Genomic DNA, 20,685 nt, shown 5'->3' on the forward strand with positions numbered 1-20,685 from the left:
AAAGTGGTTTTTCAACACTAACACAAGAGCGAAAAGTGGTTTTTCAACACTAACACAAGTGCGAAAAGTGTTTTTTCCACACTAATACAAGTGCAAAAGTGGTTTCCTGCACCAACACAAGTGCGAAAAGTGGTTTTTCAACACTAACACAAATGCGAAAAGTGGTTTTTCAACACTAACACAAGTGCGAAAAGAGGTTTTTCAACACAATCACAAGTGCAAAAAGTGTTTTTTCCACACTTATACAAGTGCAAAAGTGGTTTCCTGCACCAATACAAGTGCGAAAAGTGGTTTTTCAACACTAACACAAGTGCGAAAAGTGGTTTTTCAACACTAACAAGTGCGAAAAGTGTTTTTTCCACACTAATACAAGTGCAAAAGTGGTTTCCTGCACCAACACAAGTGCGAAAAGTGGTTTTTCAACACTAACACAAGTGCGAAAAGTGGTTTTTCAACGCTAACACAAGTGCGAAAAGTGGTTTTTCAACACTAACACAAGTGCGAAAAGTGTTTTTTCCACACTAATACAAGTGCAAAAGTGGTTTCCTGCACCAACACAAGTGCGAAAAGTGGTTTTTCAACACTAACACAAGTGCGAAATGTGGTTTTTCAACACTAACACAAGTGTGAAAAGTGGTTTTTCAACACTAACACAAGTGCGAAAAGTGGTTTTTCAACACTAACACAAGTGCGAAAAGTGTTTTTTCCACACTAATACAACTGCAAAAGTGGTTTCCTGCACTAACACAATTGCGAAAAGTGGTTTTTCAACACAAACACAAGTGCGAAAAGTGGTTTTTCAACACTAACACAAGTGCGAAAAGTGTTTTTTCCACACTAATACAAGTGCAAAAGTGGTTTCCTGCACCAACACAAGTGCGAAAAGTGGTTTTTCAACACTAACACAAGTGCGAAAAGTGGTTTTTCAACACTAACACAAGAGCGAAAAGTGGTTTTTCAACACTAACACAAGTGCGAAAAGTGTTTTTTCCACACTAATACAACTGCAAAAGTGGTTTCCTGCACTAACACAATTGCGAAAAGTGGTTTTTCAACACTAACACAAGTGTGAAAAGTGGTTTTTCAACACTAACACAAGTGCGAAAAGTGGTTTTTCAACACTAACACAAGTGCAAAAAGTGTTTTTTCCACACTAATACAAGTTCAAAAGTGGTTTCCTGCATCAACACCAGTGCGAAAAGTGGTTTTTCAACACTAACACAAGTGCGAAAAGTGTTTTTTCAACACTAACACAAGTGCGAAAAGTGGTTTTTCAACACTATCACAAGTGCAAAAAGTGTTTTTTCCACACTAATACACGTGCAAAAGTGGTTTCCTGCACCAACACAAGTGCGAAAAGTGTTTTTTCAACACTAACACAAGTGCGAAAAGTGGTTTTTCAACACTAACACAAGTGCGAAAAGTGGTTTTTCAACACTAACACAAGTGCGAAAAGTGGTTTTTCAACACTAACACAAGTTCGAAAAGTGTTTTTTCCACACTAATACAAGTGCAAAAGTGGTTTCCTGCACCAACACAAGTGCGAAAAGTGTTTTTTCAACACTAACACAAGTGCGAAAAGTGGTTTTTCAACACTAACACAAGTGCGAAAAGTGGTTTTTCAACACTAACACAAGTGCGAAAAGTGGTTTTTCAACACTATCACAAGTGCAAAAAGTGGTTTTTCAACACTAACACAAGTGCGAAAAGTGGTTTTTCAACACTATCACAAGTGCAAAAAGTGTTTTTTCCACACTAATACAAGTGCAAATGTGGTTTCCTGCACCAACACAAGTGCGAAAAGTGGTTTTTCAACACTAACAGAAGTGCGAAAAGTGGTTTTTCAACACTATCACAAGTGCGAAAAGTGGTTTTTCAACACTAACACAAGTGCGAAAAGTGGTTTTTCAACACTATCACAAGTGCAAAAAGTGTTTTTTCCACACTAATACAAGTGCAAATGTGGTTTCCTGCACCAACACAAGTGCGAAAAGTGGTTTTTCAACACTAACACAAGTGCGAAAAGTGGTTTTTCAACACTAACACAAGTGCGAAAAGTGGTTTTTCAACACTAACACAAGTGCGAAAAGTGATTTTTCCACACTAATACAACTGCAAAAGTGGTTTCCTGCACCAACACAAGTGCGAAAAGTGGTTTTTCAAAACTAACACAAGTGCGAAAAGTGGTTTTTCAACACTAACACAAGTGCGAAAAGTGGTTTTTCAACACTATCACAAGTGCAAAAAGTGTTTTTTCCACACAATTCACAAGTTTTTTCACAAATTCCACAAGTTTTCACCTGTTTGTTTGTTTGTTACTTGCAAAATTGAAGATTTTTCAAGTATGTTGGTTGGTCTTGTGCGTTATTCTGTCTGTTTGTCTGTCTGTCACTTGCCTACAGGTCACAATTTTAAACCGATCTTCACGAAACTTCCCCAGATGGTAGAGTTGGTCATACGGAAGAAGCCTATTGATTTTGAGGTCAAAGGTCATCTTGAGGTCAAATTTCTAAAATTGTCATTTTTCATCCAATTGACCTGAAAATTAAACAGCAATTGCATAGTACCTCACTGAATTGGGAAACCAACTATTTTAAGGTCAAAGGTCAAATCAAAGTCAAACTTCTAAAATCAATTTTCATTTGAAAATCATCAATTTTTATCCTATCAAATTGAAAATTAAACAGAAATTACATAGTGCATCACTGAATTGCAAAAGCAACTATTTTAAGGTAAAAAGGTCAAAGGTCAACGCAAGGTCAAACTTCTAAAATCAATTTTCATTTGAAAATCATCAATTTTTATCCTATCAAATTGAAAATTAAACAGAAATTACATAGTGCATCACTGAATTGTAAAAGCAACTATTTTAAGGTAAAAAGGTCAAAGGTCAATGCAAGGTCAAACTTCTAAAATCAATTTTCATTTGAAAATCATCAATTTTTATTCTATTAACTTGAAATTAAACAGCAATTACATAGTTCGTAATTGAAATGGGAACCCAACTATTTTTGAGGTCAAAGGTCAAAGTACAACTCAAGGTCAAACTTCTAATATCAATTTTCATCTGAAAAATCATCAATTTTAATCTGATTGACCCGATCTATGATCAAGATGGTCAATTTTAATCTTAATGAAATGGACAATTTGATGTAACTATGGCAACTTTTTTTGGGGGGTGGAGGTGGATTTTGCAAGTAGTGCTCTGCATGGCATCTTCCTGTTTGTTTGTTTGTGAGCATGATATTTCTGGTTATCTCCCTTTGTAAATTGCTATTTAAACATGCGACTAGCTGTGCTCGTACAATGATGTTTTTTCAGCGTTTAAGGGTTACGCGTGTGTTAGCAAGACTTTCCCTAAACGCCTTTCATATATTTGGCCCTTAGTGTTTATCTAAAACCGAGTACAAAACGTCCCTCAGACCTTTCATTGTGTAATAGGTCATCTTGTTTGTCATTTAAATTTTGTTTATTATTTTCACGTCATTTTGTTTCTTTTTTTGAAAGAAGAACATCAAATATGACCAGACTTTCTTCTCGATATTCAATAGAAATCGTGAGCAAGCTTTAATACCACACCTTACTACTGGCATCAGAGATTAAGTTGGGATTCTGTACCAGCAATGTTATAACTGATTGTCATTTGTGTCATGCATATTGATTATGCAAAATGTTAGATATTTCATGTCATGGCAAGAAGGAAATCACAAAACAATATTTATCCATGCCAAACAAACAACTTTCCATCTTTGACAACAAGCAGATATGAAAAGAATCCATCCTAAATTGATTTTCTCGACTATGTATACAAAAACTAGAGGTTCCAGGGAACCTGAACAAAACTGGTCTATGGTTAGAATATGCATAATAGAACCACAAACTATATAGTTTATATGTGCTAAAAATATATGACAAAAATTGATTTTTCAATATGGCCGTCCTGCCGCGCCCATTTTTGGGCGTGTAACGCCCAAATGCAATCCCAAATTAGTTTATGTCTTAAAGATGCTGCATAACAAGTTTCATCAAATTTCATCAATATTTGTGTCTTTCAGAGCGTAGACGTCAAATTGTTTACAGACGACAGACAGACAGACAGACAGACGGACGACGGACACTGGGTGTCGACAAAAACTCAGCTGGACATAGTCCAGTTGAGTTTTTTAAAAGTACAACTACAAAACCACACCACCACAACCACCACCCTGAAAAATTTGGTTGGTATGCGGCAAATGTCAATTATATTGTCTCACCGACAGCACAAATACGTTTAATTACAGCTAGAACAGCGCTCGGTAGAACACATAGCTCGGATCTGGATCTGGACCTGAACAAAAATCGAATCGGCTTGTTCTGGACACCTACCCAACTCATTGACCTAGTTTTGTCACAACTCGTCAATAACTTTATGGTATATCGTGCTATTTATCGTTTTACACTCAATGGTGTCGATTAATTTACAAAATTTAAAACATCTCTTATGCAGAGCAGGTTTGGATCTTCATGAAAATCAAATCGATTCCTCTCTGTCACACATCCTGTTCGTCCGAATCGTCCATAACTTTTTGAGATATTGTGCTACATATTATTATTGGCCCGAACTCAAAATGGTGAAGAATCACTTGTAAATTCTAGTATCCAGATCTGGATCTTCACCAAAATCTAATGAATTTGTCCTCACATACCAAACCTTTCGACCAAATTTCGTACGAATCCGTCCACAACTCTTTGAGATATCCTGCTCACAGACAGACAGGGGTGAAAACATAACCTCCGTCCATCCACTTTAGGTGGTGGAGGTAATAACAATATGGTCATAATGATACAATTTTATACTGAAATTCAATCAAAAATCAAGTTGATATTAAACCCTAAGATTTGAGTGAGTGAAATCCTCATTAATCTACTTCCTATACAAGTACATACACCACACTTCAAACAGGCAAACGTGTTCTCACCCTGATAACATTCAGTTTGGGTAGGAGAGTGCAGTCTGCCAGTGTGAGATGGTTTCCATCTAGAAACGAACGTTTTGATGGACCTTCACCAGGTTCTCTGGGCAGTGGACTCGTCAGGTACAAATCAAGGATCTCCAAGGTATGCATGAGTGCCCGCTGCTGTGCTATAGGCAGAGAACCGGAAAGAAAACACAAAACCAAAATGGACAATGTGAAAATGAATGTTTGACTGAAATTATCATCTCTGAAAAAATTCTCTGAAAACAGATGTGTTTCTGGGTCACTGGTCATCATCAGTGTAGAGTTTATTTACCAGAAATTGAGCTACTAACCTGTCCCTCTTAAGATTATATCTATAGATGACACATTAAATGTTGAGAGCATTGACTCTGTGCCACACCAACACTTGACTCCAAACATCATGACCAGTGGGACATCTGCCACCCGTCCATCCTGTTTGCGCATCAATTATATAGTTAAGCGGCTTTCTGAATTTCAAGCGGGAAAGCAGATATTAAAGATAAAGTGCACTTTTGGCTTAGTTGCTGTCAGTTAAAGACACAGAGACATCCATTGCACATAATCTACATAAAAGTGGCTTTTGCTTGAATTATTCAATAAATAAATCAATTAATTGAAGAATGCGTGAGCAGTACTCGTACTCTTTAAAAACTGTGTGTACAATCCAAGTCCCACTCTCCCTCCCCCCAAACTCCTTTCTCCCGGCTGAGGTACGCACAACTCGCACAGTCCCAGGTCCACCACTCTCCCAGCCTAGGGAGCGAAGCTCGACTGGCCAATTTGTATTTACGGATATTTTCATTTATGGAGTTTTGTGATTTTTTCTCCTGGAATTGTGTTTTGGAGTTACATCAGTATGTGAAATTTATACTTTCTAGCCCATCTAGAAGGCACTAAACATTTATATCAGTGAGTGAGTGGTTATGTCATGGAGCTTTATCTATAAGATACACATCTATAAATGGATTGAGGTGTTTGCTGGAATGTTTGTACCAGCATTGCTCGCCAGGCTGGTGTTCCGAATGTATGCCGAAAATCTTGAGAAGATGTCACGACCTGCAGAGTTTGATCCTGGGTACTGCACCGCCAGCTTGGGATACCTTGAAGGAAAACAGGGTTGTGAAAGGCAGAGACATGTGCAGTTAATTTGAGTGTTTTTGAAAATGCTAAATAAAAACGAAAGGTAATTTTTTTTATAGCAGGGCTGTTTGGGGGGGTGGGGGGGGGGGGAAATATAGATATGATAAATAAAGAAACTAAAACAATTAAAATATAATAGATATTTAAAATAGGAGAGAACAGAAAGGAGAAATGTGAAGGGGAGAGAGAGAGAGAGAGAGAGAGAGAGAGAGAGAGAGAGAGAGAGAGAGAGAGAGAGAGAGAGAGAGAGGAGGAAAATGAGGAGGAAAGATATATATAAAATAAAAGTGGAAAAACAGAGTGGGGAAAAAGATTTTTCACGACAGCGGATCTAACTTTCCACCATCAACTTTTCCATCCTCACCAAAGAATCATGCACTTAAATCTATCTGGAAATGGGAGAATGCCATCAAACAGGGGATGAAGGCACTCCAGTGGTAGTGTGGCGACAATATTCAATATCTACCCGACATAATCAAGGATACCCATCACATCAACCTGGACTTATTCAATATCTTCCCAACATAATCAAGGATACCCATCACATCAACCTGGACTTATTCAATCTCTTCCCAACATAATAAAGGATACCCATCACATAAACCTGGACTTACTCAATCTCTTCCCCACATAATCAAGGATACCCATCACGTAAACTTGGACTTATTCAATATCTTCCCAACATAATCAAGGATACCCATCACGTAAACCTGGACTTATTCAATATCTTCCCAACATAATCAAGGATACCCATCACATCAACCTGGACTTATTCAATCTCTTCCCAACATAATAAAGGATACCCATCACATAAACCTGGACTTACTCAATCTCTTCCCCACATAATCAAGGATACCCATCACGTAAACCTGGACTTATTCAATATATACGCGACATAATCAAGGATACCCATCACATAAACCTGGACTTACTCAATCTCTTCCCCACATAATCAAGGATACCAATCACGCACCCAGGATCTTATTCAATCTCTACCCTACATAATCAAGGATACTCATCACGTACCCAGGATCTTATTCAATCTCTACCCTACATAATGAAGGATACCCATCACGTACCCAGGATCTTATTCAATCTCTACCCTACATAATCAAGGATACCCATCATGCACCCAGGATCTTATTCAATCGCTTCCCTACATCATGAAGGATACCCATCACGTCCCCAGGATCTTATTCAATCTTTACCCTACATAATCAAGGATACCCATCACGCACCCAGGATCTTATTCAATCTCTACCTTACATAATGAAGGATACACATCACGTACCCAGGATCTTATTCAATCTCTTCCCTACATAATCAAGGATACCCATCATGCACCCAGGATCTTATTCAATCTCTACCCTACATAATGAAGGATACCCATCATGTACCCAGGATCTTATTCAATCTCTACCCTACATAATGAAGGATACCCATCACGTACCCAGGATCTTATTCAATCTCTACCCTACATAATCAAGGATACCAATCATGCACCCAGGATCTTATTCAATCGCTTCCCTACATCATGAAGGATACCCATCACGTCCCCAGGATCTTATTCAATCTTTACCCTACATAATCAAGGATACCCATCACGCACCCAGGATCTTATTCAATCTCTACCCTACATAATGAAGGATACACATCACGTACCCAGGATCTTATTCAATCTCTTCCCTACATAATCAAGGATACCCATCATGCACCCAGGATCTTATTCAATCTCTACCCTACATAATGAAGGATACCCATCATGTACCCAGGATCTTATTCAATCTCTCCCCTACATAATGAAGGATACCCATCACGTACCCAGGATCTTATTCAATCTCTGCCCTACATAATCAAGGATACCCATCACGCACCCAGGATCTAATTCAATCGCTTCCATACATCATGAAGGATACCCATCACGTACCCAGGATCTTATTCAATCTCTACCCTACATAATGAAGGACACCCGTCACGTAAACCTGGACCTATACAATCCTTACCCTACATAATCAAGGATACCCATCACGCGCCCAGGATCTTATTCAATCTCTACCCAACATAATCAAGGATACTCATCATGCACCAAGGATCTTATTCAATCTCTACCCAACATAATCAAGGATACCCATCACGTAAACCTGGACTTATTCAATCCCTACCCTACATAATCAAGGATACCCATCACGCACCCAGGATCTTATTCAATCTCTACCCAACATATTCAAGGATACCCACCATGCACCCAGGATCTTATTCAATATGTAACCTCCATATTGCTTTCATTGCAAAAATAAATTTTGAGTGCTTTATCATTCAGAAACCGTTGTGGCCTGTTTCAAGTTCCATTGCATTGCTGCACAGACCGAACAGCAAGAAAAAGGCAAGCCACAAAGTATACCAAAACAACAACCACAAAGGTTTATCTCTCGAGTTCTTTAAAAGTGAAATTCAAGTGGGAAATTGGTGAATTAAATTCAAATATTTATCAAGCCACAGAGCTCACAAAATGTGTTCACAGCTAGAACCAACATGGCAGAGTTCCGAACATGAGGTTTGATTCGATGTTGGGCATTTTGGGTTTTTTTAAAATCGGTATCTATATATAATGAAAGCAGATCGCACAAAAAGATGAAAAAAATGTTTATTAAATAAATTTAATTAAAGAATACCAAATGCGCCCAACCAGTTCCACCAGGCATGAAAAAAGGCCTGCAACAAAATGGCGGCTTAAGACTCCTGCGAGGTGACAGTAGACTGACCAAGATGGCGCACCGCAATCCTGGTAAGGATTTCTTTTGTATTTTGATGATGATCATCTCGCTGATTATCTTCAAAAGGTGTGTTTGAATTCACCCATACATCCGGTATTCATTCCTGCACTCCCGTGGAGGTCCGTTCATATGCATGCAAAGCTTGGGGCCGCTAGGTTTCATGGTTTTGGAGTTATGGAGGAGACACACTGATACACATGCACACTTTATCTTTTATTATTATAGAGATGGTTGGGAGACAGTGGCCATAATTATATAATAATATGATCCCTGACAAAAGGAACTTCATTGCAGGAGAAGGCCATCAGCACTTGCACAAGGGTTGCCAACCGATGGCTGTTTGTCCATGCTATATCCTTTTTAAATGCTGAGCATCAAGCAAGTAAGCAACAAGTAGCATTTTCAAATCCATTGGTAAACTAGAACGCCACTCAGTAGAGCGCATATTCCCGCCGTGGGTTTAGTTGGAATAATACTGTTGTGGTTTTTAGAACCCTCCACTTTGTAAATATTGTAATATCCCTTATAAATAATCCCCTGTAAATATTCCCATTTTTGTGTAAAGGTCAGAGGTCGCACCCTAGCTCGGTCATATTGCAACACGTAGGACACCATAGGCTTCTTCTTTAGTTATCTCATTAGTGTGTGTTCTAGTTAAGGATCTGTTCCCAATAGTTGAATCTGCGTTGCATTAATCAAATAAGATAGGCCCATTTCGCTCATTATGCACTCTCTCTCTCTCTCCAAATTATCATGTGGCTGGGTTAGCAGCATTTGCTGCATTGAGCCGTCATCGCTGCCTCAGCGCTGGCTCCAAACGCCATTGAACACGAGGTCAGGCTTGGAGAAGAAAGGGGCGGAGCGGCAAGAACGAGGTGTGGCCACGTCAACTCACCACCAGGGCGTGGCAGGTAAGCCCCCACCAGCCAACCAGGGCTGAGGTGAGCTCGTTAGTGGGCGTAGCCCTATGAAGGTGGCTTGATTTCAACATGCGATCATATAAGCACGAGCGCCAAGCCCTTTGACGGACTGCGCGAGGGGAGGTCATTGTGAACGAACTGCGCGGGGAGCGCTCAATTGATTGTCACTGCATTGAGCGATCTGCGCAAGGGTACCCTCTGAGATGAATGTTGGGCGAGAGAGTTGGCCCGAAGATTATGTACGCAGCATCCCAGTCCCTCGCATAATTATAAGGTCCGGTCGTGCGCCAACGACACGCGAAGCTGCCTGCCATTCTTTGCGGCGGATCCGGAGCCTGGACCGGACCCCATCACCTGGACCTTTCATCCCTGCTATTCCCAATTCGTGTAAGTGTGTTTGTACTGTCCTGGGCATGTGATAAAATAAGAGTGTTTAAGGATTGCCCTGTGTATCTGCTTCTTCCTCTTCCTGTACAGTCTTACCTTTCGTTTCTTCCTTGGTTTTGGTTTTGTACATAATTAATAAACCTGTGTTCTTCCTTCTTATTCTTTTGGGTTTCCTCTCATCCGGTCGCTTTAGTGATTTCTCCATTGATATACGTGGCATGATTTGGCCAACGCTCAGGAACGGGTTTGTTTTATTGCTAACGGCTCGAGCCTCGGATTGCTAAACCGCTCGGCAATCTTCCATCTTGTCCGTGGCTCGAGCAGAAGTATCGCCCTGCTTTGCAGAGAGTTTGGCAAAGGTATCTGGGAACCCGTTGACCAGTCACCCTGGTCAACCTCAACCCCGCAAAGGAGCGCGATATCTTCTAGGACTCGGATGGCCAGCTTAAAAGACGAGGGGATTAAACATCCCTCGGTAAGGGGAGCGCCGTAATCCGAGATCCGCAACAATTGGTGTCGGGGAGTGGGATTGGACCCGAACCACAGTTTTTAATTCATCTAAAAAATTTGGTCGAAAAAATTAGGAGAGGCCAAAATTATTTTTAAAACCCAAATTAAGGTCGTGCCATGGATAATCAAGGCGATTGGATGCCGGTAGGGGAGAATGAGGAGGTAGAATCGACCCAGGACCCCAGGGAAGAGGTGGGAGTAATGCAGGAGGAAAGCAAAGAAGGTGCGGTAGCGGGGGTTGCAGGTGCACATGATGGCGGCGCCTCACACGTGGCAACAAGGGCCGCGCCCGCTGCACAAATCGGGGGGATGAATGTGCAGGACCTCATGGCGCAGATTCATGCAGCCATACAAATGGGGAATATGGGATTGAGAAATGAATCGAGGAATGATATGGCAGACCAAATTGGCAGACTAAAAAATGATTTGGGAAGCAAATTGGGGGGATTAGGAAGCAAATTGGGGGGATTAGGAAGCAGATTGGGGGGATTAGGAAACTAAATTGAGGGGTTTGGAAACAGAATGAGTGACCGCATACAAAAATGTGGGGAGAACCGAGACCACATGGCAGGCGGGAGAGGCGCATCGGTACGCAGCGAGGTAACGCGACTCGAGGAGCGCGGGGTTGAGCGAGGCAGAGCAGAGCGCAGTTAAAATGACCGGGATAGAGATCGCGACCTGGGGTATGGGGAAGCCGGCGACCGCCGAAGTAGAAAAAATTGTAAGCGCGCCAGCGGTCGTCGGGCTTCACAAGGAAAAATAATTAATTCAAATTGGAAAAGAAATAGTGGAAATTGGATTAGAAAAGACGCCGGACGTAGAAAAGCACTCGCGACAGGGAGAAATGGAATGTGCCCAAGGTCCATGTTCGCATCATGATGCCGTGCTTATTAACCCCAATGAAAGTTTGCAGGTGGTGGAGGAACAAAGAAGAGGAAGCGCCCAGGTGAGTCGGGTTGTGTTTGGTGCAAAAAGAATTTTCGCGTGCTTGGGGTGCAGGCGTAACCCGGGAGCTCGTAAAAGGTCCGTGGTGCGCGTTATGAATGGCAATGGCGCGCGTGTGCGAATGGCGCCGAAGCGCAAGTGTGATACCGAGTGCGAGGGAGAATGCACGGCAGAGTGTGATAGTGGGAGTGATTGTGATACAGAGGGTGAGTTGGTTGTGGCGGGTGTGCGAGAACGCACACCTGAGTTGGTTGTGGCGCATGTGCGGGAGGGCACATCAGAGCGCGTGAGTGGGTATGTGCAAGAGTAAGAGTGCACACCGTGAGTGTGGTAAGAGTGCACACCCACGAGTGAGTGGTAAGAGTGCACACCCACGAGTGAGTGGTAAGAGTGCACACCCACGAGTGTTACGGAGGACGTAACGGAGGAGAGGTGTGGAATGGAGTCTGTGAGCGGAATGAGTGTGCCTGGGTGGTGTGCACGGAGAGAGAGGGCGGTGACGAAATGTACGGAGTGTATGGAGACACCTGGATGTGTGAGTGTAAAAGGGGTCGCGTATGCATGTGAGCATGCAAGTCAAGCATCGACGTTGACCGGGACAGCGTTTAGGCCGACGTATAGCCGACGCGAGCCCTCGGTGCGCGGTGTTCGTTGTGTACTGGGGGAACCGGCGAGGGTCGTAATCACGGCGGTTTCAAAAGAACCGCCGTGCGCGATCCGCGCCGGGCCCCGCCCTGCACGGTCGGTTCCGCGCTTTGCCAGGCAAAGCGGGCGGCCCAATTTGAGGGGAGGTAGGAGGGGCCGGCGCGGCGCCCCCTTGTGGTGGTGGCGCTCCACCCGGGGAAGGCTGGGCCATCGCGCGTGGCAGCACAAAGCCTTGCACCAGGATGGTGCCTTGAGCCTTGGCCCGACGAAACCTCCTCCCCTGAATCGAATGCCGGACGGACTCAACCTACAGTAGACCCAAACCACCCGCATGCATTGCTCAGCTTTGCGAAGCCGAGCTGTAAAGAATGCATGGACATACCGAGGAGGCTCAGATATAGCGGACTGTGATGATGATGGTGTTATTGTTTGGAATTGATAGGGAATTGGCTTGAAATTACTAGTGATTCGAAATTCGGAATAGTGATGGTTGGAAATTGATACCCAGTGTCGGGGGGTGATATCCCTACCATCCCTCACACGCCTGGGGCAAAGGAGCTATAGTTTTATGGGGATTGGCTGTGTAAACTAGCCCGGGAGGGTTAGGTTAATGATTCGGGAAATAGCTGACAATAGGTAACTGTAGCTTTAAGTAGCGACATTTATACCTGTAGTGGGGACGCAGAATAGCTTAGTTTGGATGATAACGATGAGGGAGTGATTAGTATAAGGGAAGATGGGGAGCACGAGTTTCAGAAGGGAGTAGTCAGCTTAGATGATGCTGTGTGTTTGTGGTGAGGGTGATGAAGTGAGGCAATGCTCGTGAGAGATGTGTGTCATTGCTTGGATTGAGTGAATGTGCCTGGAGGAAAGGAGGGTGCAAGTGCCACCAGGTGTGTGGGCACAAGGTGTGCAAGTGAAAGTACAGGTGTCTGGAGAATGGTTGTATGGAATAGATGGTATGGAATAAATGGAGTATGGAATCGATGGTGTGGAGTGAGTAGTGTGGAATATGTGGAGTGGAGTGCATGGTGCGGAAGAGTGGATGTGGGAAGATGGACCCCTTCACGAATACCCGGGGAGGGTAGTTTAAAAGTAGGTAGTGGGAGTAGGTAAATTGTGGTTGGATATTGACATCTGTGGTGCGAGAGAAGCAGAGTACTGCTTTGAGGGGTGCATTAGTGGAGTAAATTGGCTGGGCATGTGGCCTGTTAGTACGTATGGTTAAATGGGCACTCCACCACTGTTAGTCTGTCGGCCAGGTGAGGCTGCAGGTAGGCTCTGGGAGCCAGTATAGTTCAATGGGGCCTGAGGATCCGGAGGACGGACCCGGGTAGCCCGACGCCAGAGAGGGCGGTAGTGGGGTGAGAGTGCCAGAGGGCCTTCCCCATGTAGGTTAGGGTAAGGAGCAGGTAAGCTCGGGAGACAACTACAGTGGCGGAGGTGTGCAGGTGAGCAGACCTGCTGGGAGCGCCACACGACCCAGCCCTGAAATTGTGTGAGGGCACAGGGAGTAGGATCGGGGGAGTGAGACCCCAAATTGGTGAGCACCACAGTTTGGTCAATGGGAGTTCGGTTCTTAGAACCACATCGTGTAAAATGGCCAATGGTTTTGCAGGGAACGTACCCGGCTAGAGTAAAAGTTTTAAAGTCATTTAGAAGGTAGTTAGGATTGGAAGTCTATTGGCACCATCTGCATCCACTCACCAGGGTGACAGGACTCCCCACCACCGGTTTGTGCAAATGTCTGGTATGTAAGACGCATCATGACGTGGGTGTGACATTGCTCATTGTTCCATCTCTTCCTCCTTATGAGAGATTGATGGTAAATTTGGAATAGAGGGATTAATGAGAAATTGGGATTGATGACGAATTTGGTATAGAGGGGAGATATGGGGAAGACAAGACGTAGCGACGAATTTGTAAATTGTGTAAATACGGGGTAAGGGCAAGGGTAGATTAGGTGACAGGGGGGGAACGTATGGTAGGGACGAGCTTTCTCGGCTCGCTCTCCTGCGCACCTCACCTCTGCATTACCTTGTGTTGATGTGTGCTCTTGCGCCCTTGCACCCCGCTAACCCTGCTCTGTCGTCTTTCCTCACTCATGGACCGTGGTCTTTGTGTGCAGAGGGGAAAGTGTGCAGGTGTCGCAGTTGTGTGCCCGCGCCCTCACTGCTGCCTGCCTGGACCGGTACCACACGTATGGACCGCACGTTGTTGTGGCCAAGCACCACCATATGGACCACAGGTCTGTGGCCAAGTACCACATTCATGGACCCCACATTTTGGGGCCTGGCACCTCTGCTGGGGACCGGCTATTGTGGCCAGGGAGAGCTTGCTTGCAGACCACGGTAAAGGTGGCACCTAAGCCATGCAGGTGGACCACCTTAGTTGGCCCCTGCTGGCCATAATTAAAGAAATGGACATGTTTTGTGCCTTCTTGTTAGTACCAACTAGGCAGCAAGCAAGAAGTCGTCCAGGAACATCGGCCCAGCAGCCAAAAACATCGGCCCAGCAGAGAAGACGTCGCACGTCATCTGCTGATTATTATTTGAACTGTGATGACTGTGCACCGGATGGTGCTTTTTGGCATTTTGGTGCTTTGGTGTTTTTGGTGCTTATTGGTGCTGGTGGTATCGGTGCAGTGCAGTGTATGCCTTTCCTCTTCTCAAAAGATCTTCTTTTTGTTTCCAAAAACACAGGTCCTGGGTTCGCGTGTAAATACCAACTAGTGTCTTTGTAAATAATGCTCCCCACCGTCAATGTGTAGTTTGAAAATTAATTCCGTGATTCTGTTATTCTGTGGGCATGAGTCTGATAGACAGAATGCAATGCAGTAGGTGGGACATACTTAGTTGTTTTTAAAAATGTCGCACTCAGGGTGAAGTTAATAGTAGAGGGTTACCACATCTGAGTGTCACACTAAGTTAAAGTTCTGTCGGGCCGGGACGGCCCTGGAGGTAATGAGGGTGCAGTGTTGTGGTTTTTAGAACCCTCCACTTTGTAAATATTGTAATATCCCTTATAAATAATCCCCTGTAAATATTCCCATTTTTGTGTAAAGGTCAAAGGTCGCACCCTAGTTAGGTCATATTGCAACACGAAGGACACCATAGGCTTCTTCTTTAGTTATCTCATTAGTATGTGTTCTAGTTAAGGATCTGTTCCCAATAGTTGAATCTGCATTGCATTAATCAAATAAGATAGGCCCCATTTCGCTCATTATGCACTCTCTCTCTCTCTCTCTCTCCAAATTATCACGTGGCTGGGTTAGCAGCGTTCGCTGCATTGAGCCGTCATCGCTGCCTTAGCGCTGGCTCCAAACGCCATTGAACATGAGGTCAGGCTTGGAGAAGAAGGGGGCGGAGTGGCAAGAACGAGGTGTGGCCACGTCAACTCACCACCAGGGTGTGGCCGGTAAGCCCCCACCAGCCAACCAGGGCTGAGGTGAGCTCGTTAGTGGGCGTAGCCCTATGAGGGCAGCTTGATTTCAACGCACGATCATATAAGTGCGAGCGCCAAGCCCTTTGATGGACTGCGCGAGGGGAGGTAATTGTGAACTAACTGCGTGGGGAGCACTCGATTGATTGTCACTGCATTGAGCGATCTGCGCGAGGGTACCCTCTGAGATGAATGTTGGGCGAGAGAGAGTTGGCACGAAGATTATGTACGTGGCGTCCCAGTCCCTCGCATAATTATAAGGTCCAGTCGCGCGCCAACGACACGCGAAGCTGCCTGCCATTCTTTGCAGCGGATCCGGAGCCTGGACCGGACCCCATCGCCTGGAACTTTCATCCCTGCTATTCCCCATTCGTGTAAGTGTGTTTGTACTGTACTGGGCGTGTGATAAAATAAGAGTGTTTAAGGATTGCCCTGTGTATCTGCTTCTTCCTCTTCCTGTACAGTCTTACCTTTTGTTTCTTCCTTGGTTTTGTACATAATTAATAAACCTGTGTTCTTCCTTCTTATTCTTTTGGGTTTCCTCTCATCCAGTCGCTTTAGTGATTTCTCCATTGATATACATGGCACGATTTGGCCAACGCTCAGGATCGGGTTAATTTTATTGCTAACGGCTCGAGCTTCGGATTGCTAAACCACTCGGCAATCTTCCATCTTGTCCGTGGCTTGAGCAGAAGTATCGCCCTGCTTTGCGAAGAGGTTGGCAAAGGTATCTGGGAACCCGTTGACCAGTCACCCTGATCAACCTCAACCCCGCAAAGGAGCGCGATATCTTCTAGGACTCGGACGGCCAGCTTAATAGACGAGGGGATTAAACCCCCCTCGGTAAGGGGAGCGCCGTAATCCGAGATCCGCAACAATACGTTTTGTCTAACATCCCCTCTCCCCAAAACAATAAATGAAAAAGAAAGTAAGCCCTAATGGTCAGAGAATTTGTTTTGATATATCTCGGGATTAGAGGAGAAAAACATCATTTAAGAATAAGAATAAAAGCTTTAATGCAGTAAAACAGAAAAAAATCTTTCCCAAAAAAATTCCTGGATCCGGAATAATATCCTGAGCTTCACCAAAAACTAATCAATTCTTCCTTATCCCAAGGGCAATCATCCCACCAACTTTCATCCAAATCCGTTCAGAACTTTTCCAGATATCTTGTTCACAAACACACAAACACACACACACACGGACGGACAGGATCGAATGCGTTACTCCCTGGCAGGAGTAATAAACCCGAAAACCGCAGAGCCAGAACCAGAATGATTTCTTTGGCCTGGGAAGGCCATGCGAGGTTCCTTCTTCTTCAGCCTCTAACAACCCTGGGTGAATATGCGATCTTTTTTAAAAAAGTTGGAATTTTGCCAAATCTGTTTTATTCGTTTGTTAATATACCTCAGCCATTGACAAATCTGGAACTAAGTCTTTATAAGTTCATCAAATACTGACACCGTGAATGAAATTCGCTGAGATAAATGTTGATATCTCTTCTAAGGTTAAAAAAAACAGTTTTAAAGCATTATACGTATCAAACGATACATTTTATGAAACGGGGAAACCTAATACACACTTTGGTCGTTTTAAAATGACAGAATATGTCTTTATTAGAAAAGAAAAAAAAAGAACCTTGAAGACGACGCTGCTAACAAAATACACCGCTCTAATGCGTAACCACGAGTTTAAACGATATTTACAACAAATATGAAAACTATTTTCATATCACAATGTTAAATATAGAATATATAGAAGATAATGTTAAAAAAAAATGAGCCCTGTCTTCCAATGGTAAACAATCCTTCAAAAAATTCCTGGATCCGGAATAATATCCTGAGCTTCACCAAAAACTAATCAATTCTTTCTTATCCCAAGGGCAATCATCCCACCAACTTTCATCCAAATCAGTTCAGAACCTTTGCAGATATCTTGTTCACAAACACACGAACACACACACGCACACACACACACACACGGACACGGACACGATCGAATGCATTACTCCCTGGCGGGAGTAATAATAACATTGATATTACAATGAATAAATTCATGTTACATGTTGTGTAGTCTTTGTATCTCGACTTTGAAGTGTTATCATAACTAGGATGCTAAAGTTACGTATTGCTCAAATTACTTCATACGATGCCAGGCATGTATGACTGACTGCTGTCATATATTCTCGACATAACTGCTTCCATTGCATTGTTTATGAAAGTTGTTGCATTCTCCATAAGGGAATACACCATGGTAGCCAAACATTCAAGCAGGTATGTTACAGAGAGAGAGAGACAGAGACAGAGACAAACAAACCTTGGAGGGCAAAGGATATCTTCAAGGAACTCTTCAATCTTGAGTGTGTCTGTTTTGACTCCACCATTGAAGGTCAGGAAAGGTGGCTGGGTACCAGTGGTAAGTTGGCAAGATTAGCAGATTTTCTGGAAGAGTAATTAAAAAAACAGTTTTGAAATCTCTAGAGCAATTATTTATTTATTTTTTTGCTTTGTCCCCACACACATCCCTTCTTCCCTTGATGACAAATTTCAATGGGTAAAGCTCAAAACTGAATTGGTCGTTCAATAACAAAGTGGAACATCAAAGTTGAGATGTGCTTGTCATGTTCAGAAAATACACACATCCATGCTGTGAGACACACCATGCAGAAAAACACCTCACCACCACATAATTAAAAACACCTCACCACCACGTAATTATAAATACCTCACCACCACGTAATTCAAAACACCTCACCACCACATAATTAAAAACACCTCACCACCACATAATTAAAAAACACCTCATCACCACGTAATTATAAATACCTCACCACCACGTAATTCAAAACACCTCACCACCACATAATTAAAAACACCTCACCATCACGTAATTAAAAACACCTCACCACCACATAATTATAAACACCTCACCACCACGTAATTCAAAACACCTCACCACCACGTAATTATAAATACCTCACCACCACATAATTAAAAACACCTCACCACCACGTAATTAAAAACACCTCACCACCACATAATTATAAACACCTCACCACCACGTAATTAAAAACACCTCACCACCACATAATTAAAAACACCTCACCACCACATAATTATAAACACCTCACCACCACATAATTATAAACACCTCACCACCACATAATTCAAAACACCTCACCACCACGTAATTATAAATACCTCACCACCACGTAATTCAAAACACCTCACCACCATGTGATTTAAAAACACCTCACCACCATGTGATTTAAAAACACCTCACCACCACGTGATTATAAACTCCTCACCACCACGTAATTATAAATACCTCACCACCACATAATTAAAAACACCTCACAACCATGTAATAATAAATACCTCACCACCACGTAATTCAAAACACCTCACCACCACATAATTAAAAACACTTCACCACCACATAATTAAAAACACCTCACCACCACATAATTAAAAACACCTCACCACCACATAATTCAAAACACCTCACCACCACATAATTAAAAACACCTCACCACCACATAATTATAAACACCTCACCACCACATAATTATAAACACCTCACCACCACATAATTCAAAACACCTCACCACCACATAATTATAAATACCTCACCACCACGTAATTCAAAACACCTCACCACCACGTGATTATAAACACCTCACCACCACATAATTCAAAACAACTCACCACCTCGTAATTATAAATACCTCACCACCACGTAATTCAAAACACCTCACCACCATGTGATTTAAAAACACCTCACCACCATGTGATTTAATAACACCTCACCACCACGTCATTTAAAAACACCTCACCACCACACAATTCAAAATACCTCACCACCACATGATTCAAAACCACCACAACGTTATTAAAAACACTTCACAACCATGGAAACAAAAGTTTTAGGGAGTCGTTAAGTGAGAACACAGACACTGCCCAGATGTGTAGATATATAGACAAATGACTGTACCCGAGTTGCCGTTTTGTCATGGTTTAAACCAATCATAATTCAAACAATAATTCAAAATATTCAATATTCAAATGTATTTGTAATATACGTGATATCACATTTTATAAACAATTGAAGTTGAAAACTTAAGTTGAAAAAAAAGATTTTCCCCCAAAAAATAAAATAATAAATCCCAGCCAATCGGTCCTCGGCTTCCTTCTCAGCCTTCCTTCCACCAATCAGAGGGAAGCTTCTTGCCCCACCCTCTACCAATCGGCGGGCTTCATCCTGCCTCGTCTCCCTATTAGTGGTGTCTCGTCCAATAGCTGCCCTCTGGGCATGTCTATTGCCTGCTTGCTCAATGTTTTATCGCCATGTTGGCGCAATGCGTGGGCGCTTCCTGCCTGCACTTCCGGTGAGTTTTATTGTGGGGGGAATTTTATTAGTGTGTGTGCTGCTATTGGGCATACCTAGTGTCTGTTGGTGTAGTGCCATAAGGGACAATGGATAAATCACAAGGTCTCACACACAGGGGAATTAGCATAATCCCTACTCGAGTGAACACGAGGCCATCCTTGTATGACCACAAATGTACGAGCTTAATCCGACATCCGGGCTAGACAAGTCCTCTACTTATGTACATCAAAATGCTTGTTCTTCTTCACAACAATCGGGAGCATGATATCGACACAGATCTACCTGATCTATATATTACTCTACCCCAAAATTCACAACAGTATTGTATTTTTAAAAGTCCATTCTCCTGCAGAAGAAAACACTTATGCCAAAACAAAAATACTGACAATAAACATAATAATACAGGATGAATTACATATAATGACCACTCAACTGCCACACGCCACAGTGTGCAACAAAATTATGATGTCACTTAAAAATACACTCTTATGGTTTAGTTTTGGAAGAATAAAGTGCACTGTGCAGAATTATAGCTTATAAACAGGGAGGAACAAC

At 42.9% G+C, this 20,685-nt stretch overlaps 1 pseudogene across 1 annotated transcript; it reads right to left on the minus strand.

The window, feature by feature from the left end:
• Window positions 1–4,814: 4,814 nt before the first annotated feature.
• On the minus strand, window positions 4,815–20,393 carry LOC144888807 (chloride intracellular channel protein 4-like; annotated as a pseudogene). Its single transcript, XR_013621331.1, has 7 exons — window positions 20,355–20,393; window positions 20,184–20,190; window positions 18,309–18,387; window positions 18,058–18,182; window positions 5,973–6,079; window positions 4,959–5,122; window positions 4,815–4,835 (listed from the first exon to the last, which is right to left on the minus strand). The product of XR_013621331.1 is annotated as a chloride intracellular channel protein 4-like (transcript).
• Window positions 20,394–20,685: the final 292 nt, after the last annotated feature.

This window comes from Myxine glutinosa, chromosome 14 (assembly GCF_964187855.1).
Source record: "Myxine glutinosa chromosome 14, kmMyxGlut1.1, whole genome shotgun sequence".
Lineage (NCBI taxonomy): Eukaryota > Metazoa > Chordata > Myxini > Myxiniformes > Myxinidae > Myxine > Myxine glutinosa.